The 18947-nt window shown below is 44.6% G+C and overlaps 2 long non-coding RNA genes across 2 annotated transcripts in view; one reads left to right on the forward strand and one right to left on the reverse strand.

The window, feature by feature from the left end:
• Positions 1-3411: 3411 nt before the first annotated feature.
• The window catches only part of LOC147008875 (uncharacterized), a 17664-nt gene continuing 2128 nt past the window's right edge, over positions 3412-18947 (reverse strand). The window contains exons 2-3 of the long non-coding RNA XR_015053203.1: positions 7775-7884; positions 3412-3429 (exon numbers count right to left, since the gene is read on the reverse strand). This is a non-coding gene — a long non-coding RNA (uncharacterized LOC147008875). The remainder of the gene's footprint in view (positions 3430-7774; positions 7885-18947) is intronic.
• Positions 11114-18947, forward strand: part of LOC147008876 (uncharacterized) — a 77586-nt gene continuing 69752 nt past the window's right edge. The window contains exon 1 of the long non-coding RNA XR_015053199.1: positions 11114-11222. This is a non-coding gene — a long non-coding RNA (uncharacterized LOC147008876). The remainder of the gene's footprint in view (positions 11223-18947) is intronic.

Consider the following 18947-nt stretch of genomic DNA (forward strand, 5'->3'; position numbering starts at 1 on the left):
ATACGAGGGTCACCCATAATGCATTCAGTGACAGTGCAAACATTGTAGAGCGCTCGCCTAGGCGCTTAAGCACTCAAAGAAGCACTCCAATGAAACAGGTGATAAGGAACGGCTGGCTTGTCAAGTGATTAGCAATATTAAACACCTCCCAGAGACACCGAAATGCCAAATATGTCCGAATTAGACAAATGAACACTTTTTTTCAGCAGTCGGAACTGCTGCTGAGTTCAATTCTGGAGCTTAAATTGAGTAATTCAGCTTAGTTTAAGAGATTCTCGAGCTTATGGCATGTGCGGAAATGAAATAAAGCCACGAACACTGGCATCTCCAGTCGTTTATAAGCATTGCCATATATCCAGCAATTCGTAGGTATGATGATCAGGCATTCGATAATGAGTGCGGATAGTGAAAAAGCAAAACCTTTATCGTTCAGAAATCATTGCGGCCAGTTTCAAACCAAGGCGTTGTTGAGTAGGCCAAAAAAATGGTGGCTTAAGACTCTTGCAAGCTGACAGCGGGCTGACGAAGATGGCATGCCATCTTGGTGAGGCTTATTTTGGTTTTTCGTGATGAGCACCCCCTAAATGATCTTCAAAAGGTGAGTTCAAATTAACCCAAACACCCAATTTTCATTCAAGCACCACCATGGAGTTTCCTTCGTATGCATGCAAAGTTTAGGACCACTAGGATTTATGGTTTTGGAGTTACGGAGACAAACAGACTGACTGACTGACTGACGGACGGACTGACGGAAACACATTGACATTTATTATTATAGATATAGAGAGATATTAAGTGAATCGGTTGTAAAATGACAATTTGTGACCTTGACCTTTTGACATAATGACCTCAAAAACAATGGGCTTCAGGCTGGTCACTACTTCGACCAAGTGGTGTAGTTTTCTGAAGATCGGAGTAAAAATGTGACCGGTAGGCGATTGACATACAGACAGATAGCCAAACAAGCCGGTAGGCGACATGGGTGGTCGCTAGACTAAGGCAAATTTGAAATATGTAGATAAGAGAACACATCAGATGGCATTTTTGCCATTCGTTGTTCCATATAGGAACATGACGAGCAACTGTCCATTCATCATTTGTGTTCGATTCCCTAACCCTACATTAGGGAATCCCAACGCGAACGTTGGGGTGAAAGCAGATAGTAATATAATTGCATACTAGTCATACAGTTTTTGACGGATCGAGCTGAAATTTTTTGGCAGAGGTTGATTAGAGTGCGCATAAAAGTCGGGAAGCCGATTTTTGATTTTCGAAAAAAAAAAATCGGATTTTTTTCTAAAATTTCAAAGTCCCATTGCAAGGCAACGGTGGCGTCCATAGCAACGGTGCTCAAAAGCATAGAACTAGATCCTGGTATGAACCTAGCAGTCAAGTTTCATCAAAATCGGTTGACTCCTCTGGCCTCCAGAGCTGTCCATTACATACAGACAAACAGACAGACGGAAAACCTGACACTAAGGGTAGTCTAGCGACCACCCAACAGACAAACCGAATAACAGACCAGACTAACAAATATACTTGCGGATCCTCGATTTCACAAGTAACTAACAGACAGAGAAACAGGGGTGAAAACATAACCTCTGTCCACCTTCGGTGGCAGAGGTAATGAACTAATAACAGTTCAATAGAAAATTATTGTTTTGCTTTTTTTTGCAATGATATGCAATGATTAAGAAATGATCTCGACAGGCCTAAAAAGTAAATATGAAACGGGAATATGAAAAGGATATCGGAATACTTTAACGTAAGGGAGGGTTAAGAGGAGTGTGGACCCATTGAGGAATGGCACAGGATAATTGGTGGATGATATGATGAGGGTACAATGGCAGGATTATTAAATTGTTTTTTTTGCTTCTACATTTACATGGGAACAGTCAGGGGAACTTCCAATAGCAGAGAGCATCTAACTCAGGGATGAGCAAGGGCTTTTAGAACAGCTCCAAGAGTAGAGGAAGTGAAGATACAGCTAGACAAATTAAGGGATGATAATGCTCCAGGACTGGATAATATGCATCCTTTAGTGTGTTGCAGGATGTGATGGAGCAGATAAGTGTGGTGTTAGTAGACATCTTTCACAGCTCCTTGGAGTCGGGACAGGTACCAGAGGATTGGAGAGAAGCAAATGCAACAGTTATTACCCCATGAACACAAAGCGAAAAACAGAGTAAGCAATTGGTTCACTTCTGTCTGTCTGTCTGTCTGTCTGTCTGTCTGTCTGTAAATGTCAGTTTATGATCGAGGAACAACTTAATTTCAATTGAATGTTGTATTTTGAACATGAATCAGAACATGAAACGGAAAATGAACCTGTAGTTTAAGAGTACTTTGGCTTTGAATTTGTCCCGATCGCACATGCGCAGAGAGAAGTGAGATCGCACATTTTTTTTTTACTCTGTCTCCCTGTCTGGCAGTGAAACAAAATTGAAAATCATTCCAAACCGGAAACTTGCTGTTTTTAAGGATGTCATAAAGAACACAAACAACAGGTATGAAGAACGAATGCAACGTGTTAGATAAAGTGATGTAAACGATGCTGCATCAATGGCGGTAAACTTCTGAATTGTTTTTCTGCAACCTTTAACATCTTTATTTTATTTCAATTGAATCATACACCTGAAAACACTGTAGAACACAACTTGCCTTTTTAGCACTTTCACAAACCCTTCCGTTTATCAGTACTTGGATAAAATATTATAGCATTTTACGTCATCAAGATCATCAAGACCAATCAAATTTTCCGCTCATAGACCCCACACCCAAGTTCTTCTTGCATTATATTTTTACTCAAGTTTAATGATTATATTTATCTCAGGACTGCACAGGGTAAGGTGTTCTATGAACTCTCCGGTTAAAGAAAGGTTCCAGAGACAAATTGGGGAACAAAACAGCTGTTCGCTCAATGTCAATTGTGGGAAAGGTGTTGGAAATGTTAAGTACAATTATAAATTAATAGGAAACTAGAAGGGCACTAGGTGGAGCACGTAACTCCGACACGTAATGCCTGATTCACGAGAACATGTCGGGCCCAATCCATTTTTGAAATATCATGCGAAACAGTACTATATCGTTTTTGGCCCCATCTCTCAATGGTGAAGAATCACTTTAATAATTAAACAATTCTCGTATCCAGATCCGGATCCGGATCTTCAGGAAAATCGAACCAATTCTTCCCTTTTACACATCTAACCTGTCCACCAAGTTTCATCCGAATCCATCCGCAACTTTTTGAGATATCGTGCTATATATTACTTTAGCCCGGTCTCTCAATGGTGAAGAATTACTTTAAAAATTATCAGTTCCGGAACCGGATTCGGATCTTCACCAAAATCGGAACAATTATTCCTTATCATACACCCAAACATCTCCACCAAGTTTCATCAGCATCCGTCCACAACTTTTTGAGATAACCTGTACACAGACAAACAGACAGAAAGGCGTGAAAACATAACCTCCGACACGACAACAGATAAGTAAACAGACACCTTAAATTTCTTCATTTCATCAACATAAAGCAAGTTTTACTCAGTGATTTGCACTAATATTCAACTATTTCTTTGCAGAAACGAGTTCCTGGGTCTTGTACGACAATTAACTATGCCTCGAACCCAAGGAGCACACGAACTTTGCGATTTTCAAAGAGGACGAAGTGTTAGCCAATCGGAAGGTGGAGTCAGCCAGCCTCAGTTTGCTCAGAACCTTGGCATTCCGCTTTCTATGGTCAATCGGGTGATTGTGCAATTCACCAGTGAGGGCAAGAAATCGACAGCTTCCCGTTCTGATTGACCTGGGCCCTCAGAAAGGTGTCTTCGTGCAATCAACCGGTCCATTGAGAAAACTTCCCTTTGCAGGGCAGCAGATGTTGCAGAGGAGGTCCAAGGTAGCTCAAGAACTGCCATGCGGTACCTTCATCAACTGGGCTACTATGGGAGAGCAGCTAGGAGAAAACCTCTTCTTCGACCAGCCAACATTTAAAGAAGAAAGAAGTGAGCTGATGAGATGGCCACCAGACCCTTGGAGATTTGGCAAACTGTCATTTTTTCAGGTGAGTCCCAATTTACTCAATTTTCTGACAGTGGACACGTATGGGTCTGGAGACTTCCCAGTCAAGAGTTCTTTTTGAACCGATTGCAGCCAACTGTCAAACACGGTGGCTTTTCAGTGATGGTGTGGGGAGCAATCTGGAGCGCTGGTCGATCAGAACTTGTGGAGTGTGTTGGCAACATCAACTCTACGATATACATTTCTATCCTTGAGGATGGACTTCTCCCTGTTATCTGCACTGGTCACATGGTCAAAAACAACACTCTGTTCATGGAAGATGGAGCTCCATGCCACACTGCAAAAAAGACCAAAGAATGGCAGGACAGAAATGGGATCAAGCAACTTCCATGGCCAAGTCAGTCTCCTGACGTGAATCCCATTGAACACCTCTGGGCCACATTGGATCGAGCTGTGCGGAAAAAAGTCCAGGAAACCAACATCACGGGCAGAATTGCTAAACCTTTTGCGTGAAGCCTGGGCAGAAATCCCACAAGAGAAAATTTCGGAACTCGTTAGTTCGATGCCTAAAAAAGTAAAAGAATTTAAATTGCAAATGGCAAATCTACCAAATACTAGTGTCTGTTTGAAAATGAATCAAATGTTCTTCAAATGTTCAATAAATAAATTCTTTTAAAATCATGGTGTCCATTAACTTCTGTCATGTGTCTATGTATGTGTCCCTCTCATGGACAGGCACTCGATGCTCCTATGGTTGGCAGTGAGTGTCCCGGAAGCAGCAGGGGAAAGAGAGGGGCATCTCAATACAGTATGTGAGCGAATTGCGTGCTCAACCAGTGGGTCACCCAAATAGCTCAAATGGCAGAGCACTAGAAGGGGTCACCGGAGGTCCTGGGTATGATTCCAGGTCTGGGTGCATAATTTTTCCACATTATACATGTTAATTAAGTAAAGGATAGGGAAACATTTGACAAATTTCAAACCAATTAAACGCAGTCAGCACGGATTTACCAAAGTGACATCACATTTAACAAATTTATTGGCATTATACAAATTAATTTCTGATTGAGCGGATGGAGGAAGTGTCGTGGACTTGCACCAGGTATTTAACAAGGTACCAAATAGGAGGTTGTTTGCCAAGGTAGGACTTGTGGAGTGGCTGTTCAGGTAACCAAAAGGATTGGAAACTGGCTTTGTGATCGGATGTAAAGAATGGCTGTTTAGTTGGAGGATGTGTGTCATTTTTTTTTATACTCCAGCTCGGATGTGCGGCATTTTTCCAGGAATAATGCCTTGGGCCAAAATGTTAGCATCAGAAGATAATTTTTATATCACTTTGTCTGTCCTGGTCAGCTGGCTGGGAAGATGTAAGTAATGGGGTACCTCGAGGGATCAGCATTACAACCATTATTATTCATAATTTACATCAACGATTTGGATAGTGGGGTGAAGAGTAGGCTTTCCAAATTTGCAAATGACGCAAAGCTCGGAGGCAAGGTGAGGTGGATGACAGAGAGGGTGGTGATCAGAGTCAGGAAAGCATTGATACTTGCACAGATTGTGCAAAAGATTGGCACATGCAATTTAACCTGAGCAAGTGTAAGGTGTTGGGGATGGAGAAGAACAATGAAAATAGAGATTACAGGATGCAAGGGGTCATTTTGGAGCGTGTCACGCAGGAGAAGGATCTGGGGGTGGTGATAGATACGGGAGGTAAGCAGTCAGCACAATGCCAGGCAGCTATAGGTAAAGCAAATAGGGTTTTAGGTTATATTTATAAATCAAAAGAGGTGTTGGCGTTGTACAGGAATTTAGTGAAGCCTAATCTACACTAATAAAATAGTGTGTGTGTGTGTGTGTGTGTGTGTGTGTGTGTGTGTGTGTGTGTGTGTGTGTGTGTGTGTGTATGTGAGAACAACATAGCTCCATGACGATGACAGCGAGAAACTTGAAACTTTGTATGCATACAAAGGGGGTCCAAAAGGTGTGCACCTGGGTATAATTTTTTTTTTTTTAATCAGGTTAAAAAAAATAAATTGCTTGCTTTTCCCGTCACAGAGGACAGGTACCTTTGCTCGTCAAGAATATTGTGTTTTTTTTTTGGTTCCCACATCTGCCCATAGCTGGCAAAGAGAGGGTACAGCGTTGAGCTCCGAGATTGATTCTGAGGTGAGCTAGACTCAGTTATAAGGAGCGGTTGAAGGAGACAGGACTTTATACATTAGAAAGGAGGCAATTACGGGGGCCACCAGGTTTTAGAAGTGGACAAGTTTGAATTTGATTGAGATGTTTAAGATAATGAAGGGTAAAGACAAAATCAGTACAGAGGTTTTTCAGCCGAATAGACAGTGAAGGACGAGGGGGTAATCCACCGGCCTGTCTGAAAGTAAAGATGAGAGTTAGGAAAGTATAAAGGCAGAGGTCTCCCAGTCGAAGAGTCGTTAATACTTGGATTGGTTCCCCTTGAAGGTAGTGGCAGCAGAAAGTGTAGAGAAGTTTGAATTGGAGTCAGATAGTTATCTGGATGCATTGGAGATAGAGGAGTACATGGATATTGGCACGACTTGTCGAGAGCTTGTGTGTGGACGGGTGATGGTTTCTCGGGTTGGCGTAGCACAGGCATAATTGGCTGAATGGCCTCCTCCTGCACCAAAGATTCTTCTTTGTCCTTACATATAATCAACACGGAAGTGATGTCAATACTGGTCAAAGCCTTGCAAAACCAAGATGGTGGCCAACATTTGCAGCTCAGCCCTGAGCCAGAAAGCTTCTGGAAAGTGTTTTGGGACCTTCATGGTGAAATTCATGTTGGACTTCCAGAATGTGGACAAACCATCAATGCACTGCACGACAATGACTTGTTCATTTGCAGTTTAAAGTTGACCAGCTAATGGTCATTGGTGGGTGTTAAAGAACCCACGGTGATTCTTTCACAAAGAATGGGTGAGCGATCCCTGGCACCCTGAATAAGTTACAAATTCCGACCCACATCACATCCAGTCGAACGTTTGACCTGGCTATCCACTTCTTGAAAGACTTGGGCCAAAAAAAAAACTTTCCCTGGCCGACCCCACAAGAAGGTGAGATTAATTGGGGCTCTTAAATAAGTCGTGGTAGATTTATAATATGTCATGCCTTGTCGCAAATATAATGGGAAACTTCCATTAAGCTCTCATTTTTCAAGTCATTTGTGAGTCGGTAATGAATAATCATTATATATATATGTGAAGCATGCGCTTCACTTTTCGAGAACTTGAACCGAAGGTGAAATTCAGCATGCAATGTATCATTGGCGCATGGTGGAAAGTAACCTTGCCAGCGTGCAATGTAAATGGAGATGAGAGCAGCAAATTAAAATTTTATACTCCAGCTCAGACGTGCGGCGTTTTTTCCAGGAATAATGCCTTGGGACAAAATGCTAGCGTCGGAAGATAATTTTTATATCACTTTGTCCATCCTGGTCAGCTCTATCCTGATGCTGATAGTCGGTGTTTGGGGAAATATAACAGTCGTTTGGATAATGTGTGTAAAAAGGAGATATTCCAGTTTAACAGCCGCTCTCTTTGGCAGCCAGGCTGTTTGTGACTTCGCGTATCTCATCGTGTACATGCCCACAATGGCCTGTGCCAAAATCTTCCCAATATGCTTCTCGAGTCCGACGATATATCCAGTTTTGGGCTATGCAGAGGTGAGAATTACGGTAGTTCTTAATACGAGTTAGATGTTTGTGTTTAATGATGCTTTTTTTTTTCACCTGCAACTTGTGCTTTGTAGGTCAAGGTTGGTTCTTTGGATGCAGTCGTACCCTCAGGTATCTTAAAGCCTGGAAAACTTGAAGGAGTCCTCATGGTTGCACCTTGAGACCTAGAGGAGTATCAGTAAGTTGAGTTGTTCAATCAACAGAGATGTAGTTATTCAATCAAGTGTATACAAAAAAAACCCAGAACATATATATATATATATATATATATTTTTTTTTTTAGATCAGGACACAACAGAACAAATGTAGCAGCAAAAAGAGAAGGGAGAAATGCCAACAACAGGGCAGAGGGACAAAAGAGACAGGGATATACTGTACAAGGTGGATACAGAAACAAACTCTCAGGAAGGAAAAGTTGGAAATCTGGGGGGAGGGGGAGAGGTTAATGAGTAAAGAAAAGAACATGGTTTTTGATTTGGGATGATCTGAGATGGTGGTGAACAGCTGTCTTGAACACCTGGAGGGAAGAATGAGATTGAAGAGAATGTGGAAGTTGGTTTCACAGAAGGGGGAAAATAGGAACAAATTAGTGGAGGTGAGCAGTGCTTCTGGATTTTTGGAGTTTCACTAGAAGGGGGTTACTGGTAAACGGCATTCCTGCACGAACCTGGGGGGATGGGGCAAGGCACAGAGAGGGCAGAGGGTGCAAGACCAGAAAAGAGGTGAAAGATGACAGAAAGACCACCGACCTGCTGCAATGGCAAAGCAATAGACCGACTCTTCCTCATCACTGCCCGCTTCCTCCTCCTCCTCCTCCTCGAAAACCTTGGTAATGGCATCCAACTCCTCCTCGGTGAGCTCCTCAGCATGCGAGGTGATAACATCATCCAACTACTCAGGTTCCATGTCGTCAAAGCCTTCCCCTCCCACCTGTCATGCCATCCGACAATTTCATGCCTCAACTCCGTGTTGTCGAGAAAACTTCTAAAGTTCCTCACAGCCTGTGGCCACAGGTTGTGCCAGCAGGCGTGATGGTGGAGGCTTTCACTTCGTCCAGAGACTCTGATTGTGCCGATGCAGTGGGCTATGTTGAACTCCTTCCAACACTACCCGATGGTGAGCTCTGGGTCAGAGTCCATCGCATCCAAAATGCGGCAAAAGGTTCGGCGGGTATAATAGGTTTTGAAAGTCGAGATTACCCCTTGGTCTAGTGGCTGGATCAGGGAGGTGGTGATGGGCAGCAGGATGATCACCTCGACATTCGAGTGAGCCATCTTCAGGTCCCCGGGGTGGCCCAGAGCATTGTTGAAGAGCAGCAGAATGTTGAACGCAAAGTTTTGATCCGCCAGGTACCTCTCCACCTGAGGGACAAAACAGTTGTGGAACCAGTCAATTAAAATTGCTGCCATCACCCACGCCTTCCTGTTGACCCTCAAAAACACAGGCAGCATGTGCTTGTTCTTGACATTGAGAGCATGCAGGTTCAGGAAATGGTACAGCATCATGGACTTCATCATACAGTCCCCTCTTGCATTTGCAGAGAGGAGAAGAGATACTCGATCCTTTGTGGCCTTGAATCCCGATGCTCACCCTCATGCTTCGAGATAAAAGTTTGCGTTGGCATCTTTTTCCAAACCAGGCTGGTCTCGTCAGCATTGAACACCTGCTTTGGCAGGTACCACTTCTCCTCGATGAGCTGCGCGAGTTGAGCAGGGAACGTTTCAGCCGCCTCGTGGTCCACGGAGGCACGCTTCCCTAACAGTTTGATGTTGCAGAGACTGTAGCGCTTCTTGAAGTGGTCAAGTCATCCCCTGCTCACATGTATTGGATTGGGGTCACTCATCCTCGCATCACTTGTGCGAGAGCAAGTCACGCCAGCCAAATGCGCAAATACATGTGACATCTTCAGCAGATGGTAATAGATGCGGTGAAGCTTTTTTTATTGTGACTCGTGGGGGAAGACGTCTTATGCAGCAGCTGGTCGATACTGCGGAGCGTCTTTATAGCATGAATGGTGGGACATTCCGCACAGTTCTTATAACATGGCTGATGGAAGATATGTTTACCTCCGCTACTGAAGGTGCAAGGAGGATACGTTTTCACCCCTGTCTGTCTGTCTGTTTCTCTGTGTGCAGGATATCTCAAAAAGTTGTGGACGGATCCGGATGAAATTTGGTGGGCAGGTTGGGTGTGTGACAAGGACGAACTGATTAGATTTTGTTGAAGATTCGGATATGGATCCAGCTACTAGAATTTTTTCAGCGATTCTATTCTTCACTATTGAGAGACAGGGCTAAACCGATATATAGCACGATATCTCAAAAAGTTGTGGACGGATTCAGATGAAACTTGGTGAACAGGTGGGGTGTGTGATAAGGACGAAATGATTCGATATTGGTGAACATCCAATTCCCGATCTGATTATTTTTAAAGTTAATCTTCACCATTGAGAGATCGGGCTAAAAATGATATATAGCCTGGTATTTCAAGAATTTATTGGGCCTGATATGTTCTATTGGATCAGGCATTGCGCGGCGGAGGTATGCACTCTACAGAGTTTCCTTCTAGTTTTGAACTGTGCTATATTCACGGCTCATGGAAGATATGCATTTTGCGCACGCGAAAAACTGTGAAAATGTGAAGCACAAGACAGCGAATGTCGAAGCAGGTAATGCGTGAGGCTCGCGGAAGATATGCTTTTGTGTACGTATAGCTGCTCTATGTATGGCTCGTGAAAGATATGTTTTAGAACTGTGTTATGTGCGTAGCTCGTGGAAGTTTTTTGTTATTTTTTTTTGCCAACGAAAAACCGCGAATACGCAAAGCACAGGGCTGCGAATGTCGAAACAGGTCGCATTTTATAAACCGCGAATAGGTGGGGTCCACGAATAGCAGGGTCCAACAGCATTTCATTAAGCTGCTGATGAAGGCCTTGTCGGTGGATCAGAGTTCGGGTGTGCCAAGGAAGGACTTTGTACGTCACAGGATGCCCAGTCAGCGACTAGCTTTGGAGGCCGACTTTGAAATGTGGTTTGCCCAAGAAAGCTCATGGCTGATAGTGAGACCCAGGAGTTTGAATGACTGAATTTCCTCAAGAGGATTGTTAAGAAAAAGATGGGAGGGTTTGCCAGACAGTTCTTTCAGAGAGAGAGAGAGAGAGAGAGAGAGAGAGAGAGAGAGAGAGAGAGAGAGAGAGAGAGAGAGAGAGAGATTTGTCAGGATTGAAATACATATTCCAAGTCTTTGACCAGCTTGTGATTTCATCAAGGTCTATCTGGAGAGAAGAGGCTGCTGCTTGTCTATCTGAAGGAGAAGGGATGTCAAGGCAGAGGGAGGAGTCATCAGCAAAGAAATGATTTTCCAAAGAGTCAGATAAATCATTAATGAAGATTAGGAATGGGGGCATAGAACACTGCCTTGGGGCACTCCAGTCTTGACAAGGAGAGGAGATGAAAGGATTCAGTTGAGTGCTACATGATGGCCACGAGAGTAAAGGAAGTCGGTAAGTCATGTGTCGAGTTTTCCTTTTAAGTAGTTTTAAGTACAGCTCAGATCTCAGGACGTTTTCATGTATGTAAACAAACAAAAGTTCACATATCAGAGGCAAGCTAAGAATAAACAAACTACCAGACTGTAGAGGATGATTCCTTTTGAATGGTGAACTACAAAACCATAGTTATAAAAAGTTTAGGAATATTTCAAGAGTGTATTAAGTATTTAAAGCGTTTTATATAATGCGTAAATGGAGAATGTAAGGAGATGTAATGAGAACTAGAACGGCAATGGGTGGAGCGCATACCTCCGCCAGACCGAACAGTTTTCGTTTTGGATCCCATCGATAGGTCGGATCTGGATCCAGACCTGAACCAAAATCGAATCGGCTTGTTCTCGTCACTTACTCAGCTCATTCACCGAGTTATTTCATAATCCGTCCACAACTTTTTGAAATGTCACGCTCACAGACAGACAGACAGACAGACAGACAGACAAAGGTGAAAACATAACTGCCGACCACCTTCGGTGGAAAAGGTAATTAGTGCAGGTTTTTGTTTTGAGAATTTCCTGCTTTAAGTTTGCATTTTGTAAAGTTGGCAGGATGGCTCCGAGGTATGCACACTCATCTCATGCCTGTCTAGCCTGGGTTCAAATCTCGACCCACCTATAAACTGTCATCCTGGTGCTTCACAGACAGGACAATAAATCGATGTCAGTTGGATGATAAGCCAGGTGTCCCATCTGCTCACATCCCATGGATACCCCAAAAAATTACAAGTTCCTGCCCAAATCAACTCCGGTTGAATGACAGGCCTGACTAGCCGGTTCGTGAACGACTTGGGCCAAAATTTGTAACTGGCCGACCCAACAAGAAGGTAGGAATAATTGGGCCCATTAAAGATGTCGTAGTATTAGTAATAGCAGCAGTAGCCATATCAATAGTAGCCGATGCATTAACTTTGCGAGTTATAACGAACCGTTGCACGTGATGCAACGCTGTTAAGAAAGCGGATAATTCGGTTAGAACACCAAAAAACAGACACGCACTGTGCACCCAATGACTGGACAAGATTTATGGAAGCACTTTTTCTGGCAGCTTATGCAAAGTATTCTGAGCGATTCAAAACCGTTTCAAAGATGCAATTTCATAAACCGGTAACATGGTAGAAACATTCACAAAACATGCGAAAAGGCGGATCCGTTTGATATCTGCGGTGGTCTGTCTGTCTGTAGGTTCGACAAGAAAACGTTTCTGCTGCATCAACTCCTTTTGAGACTGCTCGCGACTATGAATCCTTTCTAGTATTCCTTTCACACCGGTCAAACAAAATCACTCCCGTTTATTTTGAAGCTGCAAGCCCAATTTCGAGAAATTGATAATTTCTGGATTGCCTTAAATGGCTGGGCATTCTTTGGCCGTTATTGTCATGGTTCGATTGGTGGTTTTGTGTCATTTTGTCACAGCGAGTCATTATCACTCATCGGGGCCACCTGACAGTTTGAATCTGACCCTGGATGGTGGAGAAAACGCCGGCATTTGAGCCGGGGGAGTCACTGCTGAAATCTACCAATGCGGATTACTCCCGCCATCTTTGTTCCTTTCACATTTCTTTCTACTTTTCCACATTTCTCCATATTCACTCGAATTGCTTGCCTTTTCTTTTCTTTTACTCATATTTCTCTTTCTTTATCTATCTGCCTAGGAGAAGTGAATTCTTGCAGAAAGTTTTCTGTAAGGCTCACTTGGCAGCACCTGGATGGGTTTAAGGATAGAGGAGTAGCGGCTGAAACCCAAAACCAATACCAGGTTCCTCCTGATGACTCCATCTTTGCTCTTCACTTCTTCGGGTTCCTTCTGATGGCTCCATCTTTGCTCTTCACTTCTTCGGGTTCCTTCTGATGGCTCCAATGCAGTATTTGGTCTTCTGTTTGATCATACAAAAAATGTGAAAGACTGGAACTAAACTCTGCCTTTCACCCACATTGTCACAACATTCCCAGTGATGTCGTCACACAGCATGTCAATGAATACCAGAGAATGCACTCACGCGTTTTACTCACGTGGACTAAGCACTCAGCGTTATTTGACCAGCCCAAAAGTTGTCACCTCATCTTCTTCTCCTTCTTTGTGTGCAATGTCGAGGCTCGTGAAGGAGCTATAACATAGGATGCAACAGAACAAAAGGAATAGTAGAGAGAGGGGGGGAAACACACCATCAGCAGGGACCATCCATTCATCGGGACCATACTCTGTGCGGAGCATTGGTGCTGCCTAAGCAGTCTCCTAGGCTATTGGACACAATCCTGGATGGATCGCCACTCCTACACAGGATACCAGTAAGCTGGTACTCATTTTGCCAACCACAGAAGGATGACAGGCTGAGTCAACCCCACCTGGTATTAATTCAACAGCCAAGTGGGATTTGAACTCAGGATCCTGGGATCCCAAGCCCACCACCCTGACCATTAAGCCAACACCAGACAAGGAGTGGGTCAGCAGGGAGGGACGAGTGGCAAAATAAAGAGAGACTTGGAGAAATAAGGGAAGTGGCAAAGAATGAGGGGTAGGGGAGGATGCACGGGGTGGACAAGATGGATACAGAAGCAAACTTTCAGGAAGGAAAAACTGGAAACTTGGAAAGAGGAGGGCCTGAAGTGGGGTTAAGAGGGTAGAAAAGATCATGGTTTTGGATTAGGGATGATCTGAGATGGTGGTGAACAGCTGCCTTGAAGACCTGGAGAGAAGAATGACATTGAAGAGAATGTGGACATTGGTTCCACAGGTATGAAAAAAGAGGAAACATTGAGTGGAGATGAGCAGAAATCATGGGCTAATTAGCCAACTGAAAAGCATTGAAACAAATCTAAAGCAGTCAGCATGGGTTTATTAAAAGGAAGTGAAGTTGTCAACTTGATTTGAGTTCTACTAGACGACCCGTGAACCCGTTGTGACAGCGGTTGATGAAAAAAAATCATTTCAAGAAAAAAAAAAGATAGCTCCAGCGAACTATACCGCTGAGGTTGTTTGCATCGATCAAATACTCCCGAAGAGTCGGGACTTGACTGAATCGGGAATTGTTATTTAATTTTTTTTTCGTTGTCCAATTTGAACAAAACTTGATACTGCACACCGCAGGCGAATGATGAGTAAGGTGGGCCTAAAAATTTTGTGCTATCGTGTACCGTTTTGGCTGTATTTCGGGAACATACATATATATATATATATATATATATATATATATATATATATATGCATTCAAGATGAGAGTTTTAGTAATATATAGATGAAGCAGTTTCTGATTGGGTGGACAAGGGAAGTGCAGTGGAAGTAGTATATCTCGACTTTCAGAAGGCATTTGATAAGGTACCACATCGGAGGTTGTTAGCCAGTGAGGGCTTGTGGAGTGGCTGGTCAGGTGGCTAACTGGATTGAAAACTGGCTTTGTGGTTGGAAGCAAAGAGTGTCTGTGAGTGGGAAGGTGTCTTGCTGGGAGGATGTAAGTAGTGGGGTACTTCAGGGATCAGTACTCAGACCATTACTATTCATTATTTACTTCAATGATTTGGATAGTGGGGTGAAGAGTAGCCTTTCCAAACTTGAAGATGACACAAAGCTTGGAGGTAAGGTGGATAACAGGGGGGGGGAGGGGTGGTGATCAGATTCAGGAAAGTATTGATACTTTCCCAGATTGGGCAAAAGATTGTTTACAATCAGTTTCTCCTTTAAAAATAAAAATAAAATAAAACATTCACAGCGTACTGTATTATTTTCAACAAAGTGCTTAATTCTCAAGTTCTCAAAGTTGCCCCCCCTCTCATCCACCAAGCTGCCTCCCTCCACTGCCCTCTCACCTCCATCTCTTCACTCCACCTCCTCAAATCCTCAACTGCCTTCTTCCTTGTCTCTTGTCCCCCCTCTCCCCCAGCACCACAGAGCCTTTTCTCCTCCTCATTCGGCCCCCTCCCCTCGCGATTCTGCAATACCCCACACTCTTTCAACAACCCTCCTTACCTCCCCCCCCCTCGTGCCTTGTCCTACCCTCCCCCTCCCCCTCCACCACCTACACCCAAAACCTCCTCCCCTACCTCTTCATTAAAAGTGTGGACCTCAAATATCCAGGGCCTTCGCTCAAACCATTCAGATCTTTCCATACAGGTTGCCACTGACAAACCAGACATTATCTGCCTAACAGAAACTTTCCTCTCCCAAGACGTGTCTGACTCCAAAGTATCTCTCCCCGGTTACTCCCTCTTACGGTATGACAGACCTGAGCCTCATCCTGGTGGAGGTGTTGCTCTCTTCATCAAAGACTCTATTCCTCACTCTCCATGCACAGTTCTCACTCCCCCACACCCCCAGGAATACCTCTGGCTTCGGCTTCCCCTCCACTCCCACCTCATGTTTATATGTGTACTGTACCGTCCACCGAACAGTGATGACTCCATCTACACCTCACTATCCGAAAACATGGACCATCTTCTATCTTCTCATCCAAACTATCTCTTCCTCTTATGTGGCGACTTCAATTATCATCACGCCAGTTGGCTAGGTGTGGGTACCTCTCTCACCTGCCATGGCACCTCAGCAAAAGCTTTCTGCGACTCATTGGGACTGACTTAATCAGTAAACTTCCCGACCCGGATCTCAACCAATGGTACTCCATCTCTTCTGGATCTGATTTTGACAAATTTCCCTGACAATATCTGCTGCTCTTCCTCCACTCCAATCGGTTCTTCTGACCACGTCCTTGTTAAAGTGGACATCTCCATGGCTGTTATCAGAGAACCACCTCACCGCCGTCGAGTCTGGCATTTCACTCAAGCCGACTGGCAGGGTCTCCGAGCAGCCATCAAACTTACAGACTGGTCTCCAATCACTACTTTCTCAAACATCAACTCATCCTGGGAATTCTTTCAAAGAAACTTGCTCTCCCTCATGCACAGATTTATCCCCTCTCGTGTTCAGTTGTCTTACCCTTCCTCCCGCCCTTGGTTTACTGAAGCTTGTGGCGAGAAAGTTGTCCTGAAACAACTTGCCTTTGCCTCATGGAAAGCAAACCCAACTGAGGGCAATCTTAGTTCCTTCCACAAAGCTCGGAACAAGTGTGTATCTACCCTCAGGAGAGCCAGAAAACAACATCTTTCTCATCTCAAGTCTGAACTCTCAAACGTCTCTCCCTCCTCAAAATCCTGGTGGCGTTTAATCAAATCTGTTTCTGGTGTATGTTCCCCCTCCATCCCCTCCCTTACCTCAAATGGCCACACTGCAGATACCACACGTGATAAAGCTGAATGTCTAAACTCGGTGTTTGCAGCTAAATCTTGTGTCCTAAACCCATCACTTTCTGTACCCACCTTACCCAGTCGCAAACAACTGTCCTTGGAATCTGTATCCTTTTCTCCTGACAAGGTGGAGAGCTTGCTTTCAAACCTCGAGTCAGATTCTGCAACCAGTCCAGACGGCATCAGCCCACGTGTCCTCAAAGCCTGCTCTTCTGCTCTTGCTCACCCTCTCTCTGTTCTATTCACCCTCTCATTTGCCCAAGGTCATCTACCATCTGCTTGGAAATCTGCTAACATCACTGCCCTGCATAAAAAAGGTGCAAAAACAGATCCCTGTAACTACAGACCAATCAGCCTTCTCCCAATCATCAGCAAGGTTATGGAATCTATCATCACTTCAGACATTAAATCCTTCCTCTTCTCCAATGGCTTGATTTCTGATCATCAATTTGGTTTCAGACCAGGTCACTCTACTCTGGATATGCTGCTTCTGCTCTCCCATCAATGGATGGAGGTCCTCAATGCCAGACAGGAAATCTGAGCTGTACGCCTGGACATATCACGTGCTTTTGACACAGTCTGGCACCCTGCCCTACTCACCAAACTCTCTTCCCATGGTATTCAAGGCCATCTCCACTCAGGGCTCGCAGACTTCCTCTCCTGTCGCAGTCAACGTGTGGCCCTAAATGGAGTTCTTTCATCCCCTCTTCCTGTGCAGGCTGAAGTTCCTCAAGGTAGCGTTCTGGGCCCTGTTCTTTTTCTGGTTTTCATCAATGATCTCTCCGACTCTCTGGAAAATCCTCTATTTCTCTTTGCTGACGACTCCACCTTCTGCCGTACCATCTGTCATCCCTCAGACCGGCAAGCAGCAGCTTCTTCGCTCACTGCAGATCTGGATAAAATCACAAACTGGTCCAACACGTGGAACATGTCTTTCAATCCAGACAAATCTCACACTCTCACTATGTCTCTTCGACAGGACTGTTTAGAACCCCCCCCCCTCCCCATCCACTTGCTCAACAATCCTCTGGAAGAAGTCTTTTCTTGCAAGCTTCTGGGTCTCACTATCTGCCATGACCTTTCCTGGGAAAGTCACATTTCCAACCTCGCCTCAAAAGCCAGTCGCCGACTGGAAATCCTCCGTCGTGCAAAGTCCTTCCTCGGCCCTCTTGAGCTCCTGACCACTTACAAAGCTTTTGTCCGTAGCCTGATGGAGTACTGCTCTCCCCTCTGGGCTGGTGCTCCTGCCTCCCACCTTTCTCGGCTTCACGCTGTCGAAACCAGGGCATTTAAGATCATCGGCATCTCCCGCAATGAAGCTGAGTCTTTGGGCCTCTCACTCAATCACCATAGGTTGGTCGGTGGTCTTTCTGTCTTCTACCGACTCCTCTCCAGCCTTGCCCCCCCCCCCGCTCTCTCTGCGATTTGTCCCAACGATATTTCCACAGGGCGCTCAAGGTCCACCAACAACCCCCTTCTGGTAAAACTGCCAAAATCACGAATCACTGCTCATCTTCACTCTTTCTTTCCTCTTTTTTCCCACCTTTGGAATAAACTTCCTCACTCTATTCTTTCCCATTCTTCCCTCCAGGCTTTCAAAACAGCTGTTCACCACCACCTCTTATCTTCCCCCATCCAAATCCTCGATCTTTTCTACCCCCAAGAATCCACCCAAGCCCACTTCCTTCAATTCCCCTGCTTTCCTTCCTGAAAGTCCCTGTAATGTCCATCTTCTCTTCGCCATGTTCCCCGTCCCATCCCCATCCCTCTCCCTTACACAGTTCACCTAATGTGTCTGTTCCCCACTGTTTTGTCCCTTCCACTCCCGCCCCTCTTGTCTCATGCCCCCTTGCTCTGTGAGTTGTGTGTTAGCTCTCATACGAGCCTCGACAAGGTATACAAAAAAAAAGAAATTGCCTACCCATATAATTTTCCACAAAGCCACGGTTGCAGTAAAATTTTTGCTTTAAGTACCCATAAAGATTTCAGTAGGACATCACTTCACTGGGATAATTTGCACATGAAAGACAGACAGAGTCAGAAAGTCAAACAACACATCACAAACACGTTTTGACCGAAAGACCTCTGAACCATTATTTTTGTCCCTCCTAGACCTTAGCAATGAACTTCTCGACATATACGATCTGCACGATGGGACTTGAGAGAATGAGGGCTGCAATACGGATCTGCCATCACAGCTGTCCCGAGTCTTTGCTTTCCATCGGGTGCAAGCTCGGTCTGATTTGGGGTGGCTCTGCAATCATGGCACTGCCCGAGCTCCTGCTCCTTTGCGTGAAACCCAGCCCCGAGCAAAGCGCAAGATCTGTGGAATTCTGCAAAATGGCAGATGCTTATGACGAGGTTGCCACGTGGTGGCGTTTTGGATTCCATTTTTGCTTCGTATCCCTCATCGCTGCTTGTTGCACTGCATTCTCTGGCGCCAATTTAC

This window comes from Eptatretus burgeri, chromosome 18 (assembly GCF_056783735.1).
Source record: "Eptatretus burgeri isolate ZD-2024b chromosome 18, Ebu_testis_v1, whole genome shotgun sequence".
NCBI classification, from domain to species: Eukaryota; Metazoa; Chordata; class Myxini; order Myxiniformes; family Myxinidae; genus Eptatretus; species Eptatretus burgeri.